Source organism: Trematomus bernacchii, unplaced genomic scaffold (assembly GCF_902827165.1).
Source record: "Trematomus bernacchii unplaced genomic scaffold, fTreBer1.1, whole genome shotgun sequence".
Lineage (NCBI taxonomy): Eukaryota > Metazoa > Chordata > Actinopteri > Perciformes > Nototheniidae > Trematomus > Trematomus bernacchii.
In genome coordinates, this window is record NW_022987674.1 from 379,832 (window position 1) to 396,845 (window position 17,014).

Here is a 17,014-nt window from a genome sequence, read left to right on the forward strand (position 1 = left end):
TATATATAGCAGGGGTACTCAAACTTTTTTATTAAAGGTCCAGTTGTGAACTTTATACAAGGTCACTGGTCCAGATCAATGCCAGTAAAGTCCCCCCCCCCCCGACCGGAGAAACAAAACTGAAATTAAGAAGCAGTTTCTTGGCGCTCTATGCATGGGGCCCGACATGTCATTGCAGTAAATTAAAGGGTGTTTCATGTTGTCGTTGCTGTGGACCTTCTTAATCTACCTTCTTTGGGGGACCCCTTCTGGTCCAAGCACTTGCCTGCCTTGCCTGCCTTGCCTGTCGGTAAACGGCGCCCCTGTATACACACGCACATTCAATACATACATACAGGGGCGGACTGGGACTACAAATCAGCCCGGGACTCTCGACCGGCCCACTTCGGTACCGCCGGCCCACCTCGGTAAATGATCAACGGGGGGGGGGGGGCCAGTGAGTTATCCGAGTGGCCCACCTCGGTGCCGCAAGTCAATACCGCAAGGAAATTGTCGACGGAGGGGGGGGGGGTGCTAGTGAGTTATCCGAGCGGCCCACCTCGGTGCCGCAAGTCAATACCGCGAGGAAATTGTCGACGGGGGGGGGGGGTGCTAGTGACTTATCCGAGCAGCCCACATCGTCCGACCGGCCCACTTCAGTACCGGCCCATCGGGATTCGTCCCGAACGTCCCGATGGCCAGTCCGCCCCTGCATACATACCAGCGACGTGCAGTCAGTGGAGGCAGGGGAGGCAGAGCCTCACCTGTCATACTCCAATGTAACGGAAAAACAACTAAAGAAAAACGAAATAGTAATAATAATAAAATGTCTCCACTGATCTGTGTTGTAAGTGTGATTTATGTATGATTCTAATCGCTTTTTATAGTCAAAATCAGCAAATTTGCCGAGCTCCGCTACGGGAGCGATGACAAGTGAGGCAGGCACGAGCACTGCCTCTCGTAAGCCCACAGTAACTTGCTGGAGCGCGGGCACTAATGTAGCGCGGGCACTTATTTTGTGAGCGCGCTCAAGCCATTTACTGTGGGCTGAGGTGAGGCACAGATGAGATCTGCCTCACCTCAGAATGCGTCACCCCACAGAAACTGGCTGGAAAGCGGGCCCTAAGCGCATGCCTGTTACCATCTCACTGTAGGTCACCAATGTAATGTATGTAGATCCCTTTATTACATTTATCCTCGCCATCTCTAAATAATTTATTTCACGTATATATGATATTTAGGCTCGCTGGTCTCAACGGCAATGAAAATGCACCAGGGGAGGCAGCCATAACCTCTGCCGCACTGAAGGGGGCGCACGTGAGCCCACAGGTTCTTGTTGCTACCAGTGGCGGCTGGTGGAAAATATTTTAGGTGGGGCTGTGGAAATGGTGATCAAACAATACTAGAGGGGTCCGGGGGGATGCTCCCCCGGTAATTTTTTTTGAGAAAAGACCCCTTAAATCATGACTTCTGGTGATGTTAGAGGGGGGGAGAAGGACAATTTGAGGCTTAAAAATATGAGAAGACTGATCAATACCTCCATAACTTCAGTGTGGTTAGCTATGAATCTTCCAAAACTTCCAAACACCTTGTCCTGGACATAGTTTCTACAGCATAAACTGTGCAACAGTACAGTAGGCCCACACAAACTGCAGAACACCGGGGCTTTGGGAACACTGATTTAATTCCCATTTAACCTGTTAAGGGGCTTTTTTCCCCCGTTTTTTTTCTCACGAAACTGTGTCTCAGGGCTTCTTAAAATGTAATAAACTATTCATGTGTCCTACTCAGAGGAAACGCATCTAACTGATGATATGAACCATGTTTACCGAAACAAAACACAAGTCTCACAAGAAGCGTCTAAATGAGCCCTGAGCGAAAAAATGCTAACACACTCTAGGTATAAATCAATCGATATACTTATCGGATATGCACAAACAAGTTTACAAGCTGAGATTCCACATATTCTAGAAATATAAGTATCATCACTGAGCGATCAGAACTCGCGACAGGGGAAGCAAATACAGACATCACACGACGTAGCTTTAGGTAGCAAAACATGGAGATATGCTCACCTTTTGCAGAATAACAATTCTGATCAAAAACGAGAAAAACGCAGCTGAAGGTTAATCCATAAATTAATCCAATGTGTCTGTCACTTTGAAAAATGATTGATGATCCATAATTCCATTTTTATGTCAAAAACGGAGTTTTCATTAGCTGTAGCTTCCAGAGTGTATGACAGCTTCCTGTTTTGTCTCCTTGGATACGAGTCCAAACAACTCACAGACTGCACCGGGCGCTCACGTAGGAGCCCTGTGACCATCATATTTGACGATGCTGATTGGCTGAAATTATGTTTTCGCGGCATAGTTTACACGTTACAGATAGCAACAGTCAGCTGCTAGTGGCTGCTGCTGCACTGGTTGAGGGCTCCTCTCTTAGCGCCCAGACGAGAGAAGGTACACGGGCAAGGCCAGGCAGGAAACATGTGACTTATCAGTAACTTTAGACATCGTAACACAATTTTAAACGAGATTTTATTGTAGATTATACATTTTACTGATACCAATTATATAATATTTACCTTGTTCATTAAAAATAAAAATAAAAAAAAATATTTCTTTTTAAAGCTCCCATGTCATGCTTTTCCGGTTATTACCCGTCCCCTTGTGTGTTATGAAGGTTTTTATGCATGTAAACGGTGTGCAGAGTCAAAACCCTCAAAGTACACCCTGTAGCGAGTAAAACTCTAACACAGAAAATACCTCCCCAAAACGCCTCGTTGGAGATACGTCACTGCCCATTTGAGTCTTCCATTTAGTTCCGGGTACCGCCTGATGTCATGCGGTACCCGGAACGAAATGGACCAATCCCGAAGAGCTATGGCCACACCAGCAGCGGCGTGTTCCTCCTCCAGAGGTTCGAAGAACCGGCATTTCACAGACGAAAGCTTCCAAAACATTGCCCAGTTTGAGGCCGGATATGCACAGCTTGTTTGGACCGTTTGGAGCAGGGGAAGATCTGGGTATACAACCTGTAAGTTTGCATTGTTATTTGTGTATTTATCAAACAAGACTGTTTAAATGTGTAAACTGTGTTGGACTGCTAAGCCATTGACACAGTGCTAACTGTGCTAACTAAGTTGCTAGAGTTTCCATATATCAACTCTAATATCAGCAGATGGCCTTGCATACATGTATCTCATAGCAGGAGAATGTCTGCAGTCACACACACGGAATACTCATACAGTATACTGTACTGTGATTTACCGTACATTGTGACCGTACATATACTGCATGTAGCTAACGAGGCTAGCTGTATGCTAGCGCAAAACAATGTATTCATGCAAGTTACATTGTATGGTAGCAGAATACCCGTATACGATTGCAATTATAAACACGTTATTGCTAGCCTAATATGAACCACTAGCTTTTGTTCATAGTAGTTTTATTACACTGCATTATAGTTGCCTTTCCTCCAAGCTAACGTTCATATCGTGTTAGCTACCAAGGTAAACAAAGCTAGGTTAGCATATTAGCAGGCAAGCTGTTCATTACACAACTACTACTAACGAATCTAAAACAACTAAGTTTCTCTAATATTTTGTGATTTGCATTTGATTTCGTCCAGCCAGATCCTGGCGGACAATCCATGACGTGCTAAAAGGCACTTCTACTACTACTGAGGCGTCGTGCTAAAAGGCACCGCACCGACTGTGCGCAGGCAAGATGCAAGGAGGAGGAATGGATGATATACCGTGTATATATGTATATTTATGTTCATTTTGTACATTTCTAAAAATAAAGTTTAATGGAAATACTTAGTAGGCCTATCCTTTCTTCCCTGAATTCATATATAGCAAACCATGATTTGATTTATCATCAAACAGTAGTAGTTTATAACGGGTAAAAATAACTTACTCTTTGTTATGAGCGGCTCGTAGGCCACAAAGACAAGGAGACATACACGAGTTTACAAAACCACGGCACATTTATTGTGGTAAATGCAGATAGGTGGTTGAGAGGATCGCAGAGTTAGTCTTCCTGCAGCCGCTTTGGAGAGAGACTGGGGCCGTAGTGTCCGGAGGTGTCCGTGATCGTGCTGATTAGCCTCTTCAGCTCCACCCCATCGTAAGACAAAGGCCCTGGGGCCGTCACACTCTTCTATAACAACAGTTAAAAATATATATGTATATAAAATATACGGCTGTGCCGACGCCATGATAAGACTGATGTTACGCTGAGAGCAGCCGGGAAAAGCACTGTTAGACATGGGCGCAGCCTCTCTGGTGGTTGACTAATCAGAACGAGTGGCCGAGCTGACCAATCGGAGCACACTAGGCTCACAGGGAGGGGGGGGCAAGAGCTCCAACGAGTCGTTTAGTGGAGAAAGTGAATACTGCTGAATACACATGCTTGACAGAGATGCTGTATGCGAAACCAATGTGAGTTTGGAAAATTGCACAGTATAAATCTATTTTAGTATACCTCAACAATGTAATTATGATCAGTGGAAATGGCCATGACATGGGCCCTTTAAATATATTTTTTATTTTTATTTTTATTTTTTAATATGGGAAGAGGTGGGGCGGCGCCCCTAGCGCCCCTATGGACCGGCCGCCACTGGTTGCTACTGTAATTCTACGCAGAGACGGTAGACGTAACAACAAACTAGACTTTTGAAACTACAGGAAGATAAGGAGGACTTTTACAAAAAAGTAATAGAGATTGTTGTCCAGAAGGAGAGCATGGACTTCATCTTCAAGTCAAGGTAAGACCACATTTGTTACTTACTAAGAAAGAACAATCCAATATTTAGATTTTGGGTATCCTTTTGTTGAACGGTCTGTTTAAAATGAATCGAAGCATCAGACTAAAAAAGCTTTTGAAAATAACCTAATATTTCGATTAAGGTCAAAATATAATATTTGTAAATCTGATTCAGTGCCTCACCAGCCATGAACCTCACCGCACGTCACTGATACATACAGTATGGTGGCTTGAACTAGTGGGAGAAATGGCACTGTTTGTCTGTCGTCAATGCTTTGAACCTCGGCAAAAAAGGCATTAGAAGCATTAGAAAGTCAAGGTAAATTTGCGGTTAACTTGCGGTCTGCTATGCGTGTCACGCTCGCACACACAAGTAAATATATATGCACGTTCATTCTCACAACGCATCAGACACAAGACGCGCGTACACAATGATGTACATTAATTTATCAGAATCAGATTTTTTTTTTTTTTTTTTTTTTTAATAATTTTTTTATTTTTATAATGGGACACAGGGTTCGGTCCGGATTGATTTGCAGTTCGGTCCGGATCCGGACCTTGGTCCGGAGTTTGAGAAGCCCTGATATATAGCATATATATATATATATATACACACACACAAACTAATTTTGCAGACCCTATCCCTCCGTAGTCTTTCAAGTAGGAGGAGAAATGTCAGCGTTCTCCTCCGGTTTACAGGCACTGTGTAAATTATATAGAATAATTATGATGATGAATGCATTTTTTTACCACTAAAATACAGCAACACATCTTTGATTCATGTCGTTTATAACTGGAATATTACAGTTATTATTAACTTTGTCTGTACAAAGTAGCCTGTCCAGGAAATATGCCCAAATCAACAAAAACTGCGAGCCGGCAGGCAAGACACTCCGCTTCTGAAATGCTTCTGAAACGCGCCTGGTAGGGTATGACGCCGGAGGAGGCCGGACCAAAACCGCGGCGCAGCCGTAACGCGGCGCAGACGGACCCGGTGGAATCTAGGGGTGAGCCTGTTTTTCAGGTCTCAGGCTCGAAAATGACATTCCCAGAACAAATGACCATATCTTCCCTTCTAAAAGGGTTAAATTAATAATCTTTTTTCTCAAAGTAATGATAAACCTGTGAGTTGGATGTAGAAAAGTCAGAATCAATATGGCTGTTTTTTATTTTAAAGAAAATTCAGATTTTACATATAACTGTAAATTATAGTGTCCGTCCAAAAATAATTTTTTACTTACTGTATAGTGAAAAAACTACCCTTGGATGATGGGTTAGTAGACTAAAAGCTATAGGAATCCAAAGTACAACATATAATAAGTACCCTGTATCAAGATTGATGCAAAACAAGTGACATTTGACCTTTTTAGAGAGATTTAGCAAAAAGAAACCACTTCTGGGGTCATTTGGGTGGATTTTCCATATCTCTGGCCCCCCTTGCTCAATTTTGATGGTTGACACCTCTTTCTGACCGTTAGAGCCAATAGAATCAAAGGGGGAGTCCCCCACACACACTCATTGTGAAGAGAAAAGGTGAGGGCTTCGCGCATGTAATTTGAGTGAACCTATCTCTAGCTTTGACATCTGGAAACGGAAAAGCAGTTTTAATGCTTATGGATTATCAGAAATCATGTCAAAGGGACACAAACACATTGGATTAACCTATGGATTAACTTCAGCAGCGTTTTTATCGTTTTAATGCCATTGAAGACCACTTTGGAGAGACTACAGAGCCAAGGTAAAAATGTTAGCATTTTTAGCTACCTAGCGTCACAGTTTTTGCTTATAACGTCGCCATTTCGTATAATTCAGTGATAATGTGGGTGTCCAACAATTCTGTGTCACCTCACGATGTGAAACGATGTCATGGATGTAGAGAAGAGATAAATAATAAGGTTTTGTGAGTGATTTTCGGTGCAGTAAGGTGTTAGCATTTTTCGCTCGTTGCTAATTCAGAGGCTCAGTGTTAGCATTGTGGGTTTTATTTTGAAAAATAAATAAAAATGATCAGTAAGATGAGTTTCACAAATTCACAGAGGGCCCGCTATAGTAACTGAACGACAGAGTAATGTCAAATGACAGTACAATTGACCAATCATATCTTCCCTCTAAATGGGTGGGTTTTATTATCGCGGACTTTATGACAAGTTCCGCCCGCTGTGAAGCTTTTCTTGTTTCCATAGCAACAACAACTTCATGTCAACAGCATAAACCCGCCTTCAAAATAAAAGCATGCCAAATTACACTTAAGACATACAACTGCAACGAAAGTAACAAACACAATGCAATATCATTTTCAATGTCAAAGAACACAAATTGGGTTATTTACAGGTGTTGTTTTGTGTGGTAGAGTGGCTGTTGATTTGATATTCTGCTGAAGTATACGCTGTGACGTAATACCTCTTTTATTTATTTTTCTTCGAGGGAAGGGGTGGGGGCAGGGCCGGCCCTTGACACTGGCGAACTAGGCGGTCGCCAGATCTGGAGGGGCGCTGCGCTGGGAGAAATAAATAAATAATAATAAAAATATGAATTTTCTTTTTTTTTTTTAATATGTATTCTGCCTCATTTTTTGCCCTTGATATAATACATTTACATTAATAATTGAATAAAGTAAACACCCTTTGCACCCCGGGCCGGGCAGCAACATTTTGCATTTGCCCTGTACGATGGGCGCTGTAAGTGATGAAAGTGGGGGATGTTGACTTATCAGGCGCCCGCAGCTCACAGCCAAAGGGCGAGCGAGCCTCCGAGCGAGCAAGAGAGAGAGAGAGAGAGAGAGGGCGCACATCGGTACCGCGGATTGTTGTTGGATTGAGGCTGATAACTACAGCTCAGTGAGGTAAAGGACTCTGAGTGTTTGAGATAGTTCACTTTAGTCTAAGTCAGGGGTCTCCAACCTTTTAGGGTGAGAGCTACTTTCAAAAAATAAAACAAGACGTGAGCTACTTTTACTCCTCTTTTTATTGTTTTTTGCAGTGTATATATTTAGCACATTTTAACATGATGATATGCTGACCTTTAACCTTTGTGTGCTGTTTGGGTCTGTGGGACCCGTTTGCAGTGTTTACTAAAAGAACATATATTCAATTTAATTATTTTAACTGCTTTATTTGGGGGTGGACCTCACATCCTCTAGGGGGGACCTCACCTCCTCTAGGGGGGTCCTCACCTCCTCTAGGGGGGGTCGGGGGGCATGCACCTCCGGGAAGATGTTTTTTTAAATGTTGAAGGGAAATGCATCAATCTGGAGCACTTTGAGCACAACATGAATTGATGGAAACAGCTCTCAACACTCAGATGAAAGGGAGCTGTATACTTTTCAATAATCCAAACATCTTTAGAATATGATCACAACCAATAACAAATCATTTAAACTTGTTTATTCTTATCTTATGTTTCCTAGTTAGCATTATTTCTTTCTATTTATGCATATTTTACTAATCACTCCCCTTTTAAATACAATATAGTAATGATTTCTTACTTTATTTGTTACAACTATATTAAATAGATAAAGGTGTGCTCTCTCTCTCTGTCTCTCTCTCTCTCTCTCTCTCTCTCTCTCTCTCTCTCTCTCTCTCTCTCTCTCTCTCTCTCTCTCTCTCTTCTCTCTCTGTCTCTATCTCTCTTGTCCTCTCTCTCTCTGTCTCTCTCTCTCTCTCTCTCTCGTCTTTCTCTCTCGTCTCTCTCTCTCTGTCCTCTCTCTCGTCTGTATCTCTCTCTCTGTATCTCTCTCTCTATCTCTTCTCTTGTCTCTCTCTCTCTGTCTCTCTCTCTCTCTCTCTCTCTCTCTGTCTCTCTCTCTCTGTCTCTCTCTCTCTCTCCCTCTGTCTCGCTCGCTCACAGAGACTGTGTGCTCGTGGCGATGACGGCTTGCGTTAAAATAAATAAATAAATATATTTGTAAAGTGGGGGGGACTGTCCCCAGTGGAAATTACGCCATGCGTGTGTGTGCGTCAAGTGCAATAAATATGCAAGTTGCAACACACACACAGTAAAACTCTGCCCCTCATGTGCTGCATAGGCTGGCATGACTAGGCTGTTCAATGGGGCTGATGTGTTGTGTAGATTCTGCCAGAAGGAAAGGTTAAACTCCTCATGAAGCGGTGAGCTGCCGCTCCACATTGCTTTTCTTCCAGACTGCAACGCTGGTCCCGCAAATCAAGCAAGAACGTGATTGGTCGATATTCATTGTGGGGGGTGGGGGGAGGAGGGGTGTTAGATAGATACATTTTGGATTTGCTTGGCGAGCTACTTATTGAGGGCTTGCGAGCTACCGGTAGCTCGCGATAGACGTGTTGGAGACCCCTGGTCTAAGTTATCTCAGTGGGTCTCAAACGGTCACAATTTATGTAAACAAATATTTCCAAGGCACACCTTTATAATTATTAGGATAAATAAAAACAGGTTTGAAATCAGTCCAATGTATACTCTAGGACAGTAAACCAAAAATATCATTTAAAACTGGAGATATTTAAAAATATGCATGAATAAATCAATTTTAACTGGTAAAATAAGATATGAATGAACAAAAAAAATAAAATACGTCAAATGTATTTGTTATTAGCTATGGTAGGTTATTGGTTATGTTCACATACTTATTTGATTATTAAAATGTAAACCGATCTTTTTCATATGGGTGTTTTAGAGTTGTACCCCCGAGATCTAGTCTCTAGTAATTCTGCTCAAAGTGCTCCAGATTGAAGCATTTTACTTTAAAATGTTAAAAAACATCTTCCCGGGGGGGCATACCCCCGGACCCCCCTAGAGGATGTGACCCCCCAATTAAAACATGTTCATACAATAATGAATACATTTGAAACCTTCTTTCCAACATGTCAATACGTTTCAGTTTTTGTAGTGTATTGGTCTTTTGTAGAGATTCTTCATTTATTCTTTATATATTCCCTTAGAGGGGGGGGGGGCACCAAATCATAATCTCGCCTAGGGCACCAAAATGTCTAGAGCCGGCCCTGGGTGGGGGTCAGAGGGCCTAGGTATAAAAGTCACGGCTCGCCACTGTGATTGTGTGTGTGTGTGTGTGTGTGTGTGTGTGTGTGTGTGTGTGTGTGTGTGTGTGTGTGTGTGTGTGTGTGTGTGTGTGTGTGTGTGTGTGAATACTGTTAAAGGTGCCTGGTGTGCATGTAAGCTTGTTGGAGCCTCAACAGGACCTGATCAACTCATTCCACCTGAAACACTGACAACAGTACATGGAAATCTTTCTAAACTCATTCTGTCTCACTCAGAGAGAAATCGTGCACAATATTTCAGACATATGTTTAGAATCAGCATCAAGAAACATGTGTCCTGTTCAGGTAAACAGTGACTCTGTCCAGGTAAACAGTGACCCAGCACCATGTGATCATGAGGATTCTCACCTGCTGAACTCTCTTCAGGTCCACTCACAGACTCTCTTCAGGTCCACTCACAGACTCTCTTCAGGTCTACTCACAGACTCTCTTCAGGTCTACTCACAGACTCTCTTCAGGTCTACTCACAGATTAGGTCCTACTCACAGACTCTCTTCAGGTCTACTCACAGACTCTCTTCAGGTCCACTCACAGACTCTCTTCAGGTCTACTCAACAGACTCTCTTCAGGTCTACTCACAGACTCTCTTCAGGTCTACTCACAGACTCTCTTCAGGTCTACTCACAGACTCTCTTCAGTCTACTCCCAGACTCTCTTCAGGTCCACTCACAGACTCTCTTCAGGTCTACTCACAGACTGTCTTCAGGTCTACTCACAGACTCTCTTCAGGTCTACTCACAGACTCTCTTCAGGTCTACTCACAGACTGTCTTCAGGTCTACTCACAGACTCTCTTCAGGTCTACTCACAGACTCTCTTCAGGTCCACTCACAGACTCTCTTCAGGTCTACTCACAGACTCTCTTCAGGTCTACTCACAGACTCTCTTCAGGTCTACTCACAGACTCTCTTCAGGTCTACTCACAGACTGTCTTCAGGTCCACTCACAGACTCTCTTCAGGTCTACTCACAGACTCTCTTCAGGTCTACTCACAGACTCTCTTCAGGTCTACTCACAGACTGTCTTCAGGTCTACTCACAGACTCTCTTCAGGTCTACTCACAGACTCTCTTCAGGTCTACTCACAGACTCTCTTCAGGTCTACTCACAGACTGTCTTCAGGTCTACTCACAGACTCTCTTCAGGTCTACTCACAGACTCTCTTCAGGTCCACTCACAGACTCTCTTCAGGTCTACTCACAGACTCTCTTCAGGTCCACTCACAGACTCTCTTCAGGTCTACTCACAGACTGTCTTCAGGTCTACTCACAGACTCTCTTCAGGTCTACTCACAGACTGTCTTCAGGTCTACTCACAGACTCTCTTCAGGTCTACTCACAGACTGTCTTCAGGTCTACTCACAGACTCTCTTCAGGTCCACTCACAGACTCTCTTCAGGTCCACTCACAGAAACTGAGCTCATCTCTTCCTCTTCAGTCCTGAGTCTGCCTGCATCTGATCTGAACACGCCTTCACACCCTCAGAAATCCTGAGAGTAAAATCACGTCAGAGTCACGTGGAAACCGGCCTTACAGGATGTAGCTGTCAGCCTGCCAGACTCTCCCTCACCTGCCTGAGCTGTTTAACACAGACAGTTTTTGATCCAGCGTTGCTCCCACTGCTTCATGGCACTCGTCTTGTTCGGAGAGCGGAGCATCGTCACACAGCCGCACCTGCACACACAGCCGCACCTGCACACACAGCCGCACCTGCACACACAGCCGCACCTGCACACACAGCCGCACCTGCACACACACACACACACACACACACACACACACACACACACACACACACACACACACACACACACACACACACACCACACACACACACACACACACACACACACACACACACACACACACACACATATACACACACACACACACACACACACACACACAGTTAACATGTATTTCCTGCACAGGTGAGTGTGCTGTGACATCACTTCCTGTTGACTCACCTGGTGCAGGCTTTGCTCTCCTCAGTGGGACAGACGCAGTGGCGAGCCGTCAGGGCCCTCTAAGATATTCTACAAAATAATATTTTAAAACATTAAAAAAATATTTTATTTTTTTAATATATATCTTTTCAATATATTCATAGTTATATTTTTCATTAGTTTTCATTTCATTAGAGGGCCCAGCTATAGTAACTGAACGAAAGAGTAATGTCAAATGACAGTACAATTGACCAATCATATCTTCCCTCTAAATGGGTGGGTTTTATTATCGCAGACTTTATGACAAGTTCCGCCCGCTGTGAAGCTTTTCTTGTTTCCATAGCAACAACAACTTCCTGTCAACAGCGTAAACTCGTCCTCAAAATAAAAGCATGCCAAATTACACTTAAAGGTCCCATGTCATGCTTTTCCGGTTATTACCCGTCAAATACCCTCCCTGTAGGGAGTAAAACTCTAACACAGAAAAGACCTCCCCAAAACGCCTCGTTGGAGATTTCTCATGTTCTTCCTGGGCATCGTGACGTCTGGATACCCAGTAGCCACGCCCAGAGCTATGACGCGATACAGTCATGCGGTACCCGGAACCAAATGGACCAATCCGTGGAGCCGTTACGTTACGTCCGCAGAGCCGTTACGTTAAGCCCCCGCTGATTGGTCCAAATTGACCAATCCACGGACTTCCTCACACACACACACACACACACACACACACACACACACACACACACACACACACACACACACACAGTGCAGGCAGCTCTGCTGATTTCTCCTCCCTGGCTGCAGGCTGATAACAGACAGTTGGGATCGCGGCGAAATTCTCTCTGCAGACCCATTCTCTCTGCAGACCCATTCTCTCTGCAGACCCATTCTCTCTGCAGACCCATTCTCACAGCGTTTATCAACCTTTGTCTTACTCAATATCAAGCCAAACTTATTGTTTTTACTTCGGATGTGACTTTGTGTGTGCTCAGGATGAGTTTGGCTGTGTTTCGCTAAACAAGGAAACAACACCTCCACGGAGCTCAGCGCGATTCACAACGTCCCGACCAATCAGAGCACACTGTGCTCACAGGGAGGGTGGGGGCTGGAGCTATTGGAGCTACAACGAGCCGTTAAAGGCAGAGAGTGAAATTCAGTGAATACACGTAGTTTACAGAGATGCTGTTTGAGAAACCAATGTGAGTTTGGAGAGATGCTGTTTGAGAAACCAATGTGAGTTTGGAGAGATGCTGTTTGAGAAACCAATGTGAGTTTGGAGAGATGCTGTATGAGAAACCAATGTGAGTTTGGAGAGATGCTGTTTGAGAAACCAATGTGAGTTTGGAAAAATGCACAATATACATCTATTCTAGTAGACCTCAACAATGGAATTATGATCAGTGGAAATGGCCATGACATGGGACCTTTAAGACATACAACTGCAACGAAAGTCACAAACACAATGCAATATCCTTTTCAATTTCAAAGAACACAAATTGGGTTATTTACAGGTGTTGTTTTGTGTGGTCGCTTTCATTGATGCGTTTTGCACCCCGGGCCGTTGTTTTGATATTCCGCTGAAGTATACGCTGTGACGTAATAACTCTTATTTATTTTAAGGGGTGGGGGTCAGAGGGCCTAGGTGTAAATAGGCTTGTTTGAGATGAGCGAGACCGACGCAGACCTGCGCAATTGCGATCGCCGTCTTGCTAGTGCGTTGCATGATGGTTAGTCATTTTGTCCGACTTGCTCTGGAGGCTCGACTGCATGAGACGTTGAAATCTCGCAGGACAAAGATGCCGGCAGCCTTGAGAGCGAGGCGGCGCAGTTTCTCTCCACGGGCTGCGGAAGCGAAATGCTTGATGGGAAACGACTCGCTGGTATCTCGAGCTGAGCGCTCATTGGTGGTTTTTACCCCGTGCTGGTGATGAAACTCTCCAATTGGCTCCGCAAAAGTTTGTTGTTGTTTTGTGTCAGTTTCACGTCGCCACTTCCATTCACAGTTTTCATCATTGTTTCCACAATGTTTATCATCATGAAATTAATATCTATATATTTTATACTATACTTGCACTGCTTATCGTTTTCATACTTTATGTATCTTAGCATATTCATACCAACCCACTCTCTTCAGTCTGCGTACAAATGACACGACTTTACACATTGGAAATGCGTGCAATAGATACGCAGAAGTCAGATTTTGCGTGCATATGATACGCTAACCATTCCCATTGAGATCTGAGGCCGAGTTTTGCGTGCATATGACACACCACGTTTCGTGCCTGTACCACTTATTTTTGTCCGGTCGGCTCTTGGTAGACCGGAAGCTGTGTGGTTCATAAAAACATGTTCTTACTCAATACCAAGCCACGATTATTGTTTTTATTTTAAATCCTATAATGTCGGACTTTTTTTGCCGTCTGTGAAGAAAAGAAATGGCTCAGAGCCTCAGAATAATGAAATCTGTATTTGTTTTAATCTTTTTTGCCTCCTAATGTGTTATTCTTTTCTAAATCACACACTGTTATTTCCTCAACAATAACACACAATTATCCTTGTTTTTATTTATTCGTTTAATTCTATAATCTTAGGCTTTTTAGCTGTAAATAAAGTCACCAGAAACAGAGGTAGGCCTTTAAGGGACATTTCCAGCATCATTGCGATACACACAACCCACTGAACTGATTACCCAAGATCCTCAGCTTGAAGCTCGGTGATTGGATGTTTTAGCCGCAATGCATGTTGGGATATGGTGTAAACTAAAGATGATATACTGTCCTTCCTCTAGCTGCTAGGACATATATATTAATACAAAGGACTAAAGATGATATGCTGTCCTTACTCTAGCTGCTAGGACATATATATTAATACAAAGGACTAAAGATGATATACTGTCCTTACTCTAGCTGCTAGGACATATATATGAATACAAAGGACTAAAGATGAGGGCCCTTCTCACTAAACTATATTTGAGTTGGTTTCCCTGGAATATCTTTAATAATTTTCTACAAATCTGACAATTTCTATAACATCTGGCAGCCTTACCTACATTCACTCAGGTTAAATGAACCTCCTGAAATCATAAGAAATCACAATCATAACATGCATTCTCCTGTACCCTCCTATAAATGTGTACTTTCTGCTTTTTAAGGTCTTTATTTTCTATTAAAAGACGTGTATATTCTTTATTTTCTAAGATAAGATAGATTCTGCGTTGCAGCAGCATACAGAGACATGGCATTGTTCAATACAAATCAAAAGAGTATAATAAACAATCCAAAATGTAAATATCTCAATAGAAATACAATAGCATTAAAAAAACAGAAGTAGAAAATATACATGTTGAATTACAAATGTACAGTAACAAAATATAAAGCAGGATATGATATATACATAAGTATGAGAGGAATGGAATATTAAATATTCATCTTTTTAATCTCCAATGAAGTGCAAGGCGGTGTTTTACATGCTACGTTGCATGGTTGTTATTAATGTATGAAGCCATTTTAGGTAAGCTTCCACTCTATATATGTGACAGATTGGCTCCAGTTTGTGACTCTTACGACCTCAGACCCAGTGCCTGATACGGGTCCAGGTTCCTGCCGTGCGGACTGAGGCTGGAAAAAGGAGTCTTTTTCATTATGGTCCTTGGTCTTGGAATGACCTTCAGTCACGCCTCAAACTGAGGGCACTTGTCTCTATATCATGTTTTAAATTGAAGTTGTCTGAAGTCCTCACCACCAGCTGCTCTTGCAGTAATAAGTATTGTACCTTTCTTACTGTCCAAATGTGCTCAATGTAGTGACTGCTTTTCCTCTTTTTGTTTACTTAGTTGTGTTCTCTGTATTTTACATGTTTGTGTTATGTGTAACGTTGCTGCCTTCTTGGCAGGTCAGCATTGCAAATGAGATTTTATCTCTGTAACTATCTCCAGGAGATGTTGGTGAGGTGAGATGATGGTCTGCTTTTGAAAGATACTCTTTAATGCAAAAGAGACTAATTACACAAAATATTCCTTCAAAGTTGGTCTTCACTTTTAGATCCTCTTGGACTTTTGGAACATGCCTTTATTCTTCTTTGTCATCTCCTCACATCCTTAGTGAGGCAATATTTCAAAAGTGTATAATGTGTTTGAGTGTTTATTGCTCCAGTCCTGCCAGCTGCCTCTGTTTCATACATTCAATTTAAACTTTATTCTTCTCTTTCTCTTAACAGAGTGATTTCTTGTTCATAGGTGATTGGTAAATGCTGATGTTCCTGTACATTAAAAGACCTTCACATAAGATATGTAGAGTACCTGAGAATGCAGCAGCTGTTACACCTGTGCTGTTCCAATACTTATCTGATACACAGACGGAAAGATACATGGAAACATGTCGCAATAGTTTGAATGAACCCAAACAAGCAGGTGAAAAACTCTCTACAACAAAAAGTATGTATGTACTGTTTTTAGACAATTATTTCAGTATTAAATTGTATTTGCAAAATCAAAATGTAATGTAATCAAGACCTCATCACACCTCCTCCCCATCCACCTCCTTTCATCACATCCAGTGCCAGGAGAGCTAACGTATGACGTCATATCTGAAATGTGGACCCACGGCCCAATCAGAAAGTTGCTATCAGAAACAATGCCCGACTGTTTTGGACGTAATATGGTCGGTGTTTACATTAGCATCGCTAACACTCAGAGCTAACCTGTACTGGAGAGCATGTGTGTGAAGAAGCAGGAAATCAAAAGGAACTCACCTTGTGGTATAACCGGCAAGAGAGAAAGCCTTTGAGCTCCATACTGTTTCAGAAACAATGCTTGATAATTCATGATATGGCGTTTCATCACGGCAGTATTTAGTTTAGACAGTAGCTGCCGGGTCCCGCATGAGCTCAGACCCCTCCTTTTTATTTTTTATCAAAACATTTTCTTTTTTAAAGCTTTATACCCCGAATCAGCACTTTAGAAACAGGAAGTGAAACAGAGGGATATGAGGCATGGCTAGAATGGGTGATCTGTTTGGTATTTTGAGCAAAACACTTCATAGACATGTTTTTTATATATTTGTATATATCTGAGACCGATGCTATTGCCTAAAAATAGCATGATGGGAGACCTTTAAGATAAGAAAGGTTTACCATCAGGATATCAAACATTATTCACAACTGTAAATGTATTATCTCTGCCCGGGTGTTGTAGCTGGGTATTTGTTGTTGTCAGTCCCCTCAGGAGTGAAAGCTTCATGCTGTCTCCGTCCATATAGTCAGGTGATTCATCTAAAACTAGATGCATTCA

At 42.7% G+C, this 17,014-nt stretch overlaps 1 long non-coding RNA gene across 1 annotated transcript; it reads right to left on the reverse strand.

The window, feature by feature from the left end:
- Nucleotides 1–7,173: 7,173 nt before the first annotated feature.
- On the reverse strand, nucleotides 7,174–10,170 carry LOC117487554. The gene is made up of 2 exons (XR_004556382.1): nucleotides 10,130–10,170; nucleotides 7,174–7,248 (listed from the first exon to the last, which is right to left on the reverse strand). It is a non-coding gene; the product is annotated as an uncharacterized LOC117487554 (long non-coding RNA).
- Between the last annotated feature and the right edge of the window lie 6,844 nt (nucleotides 10,171–17,014).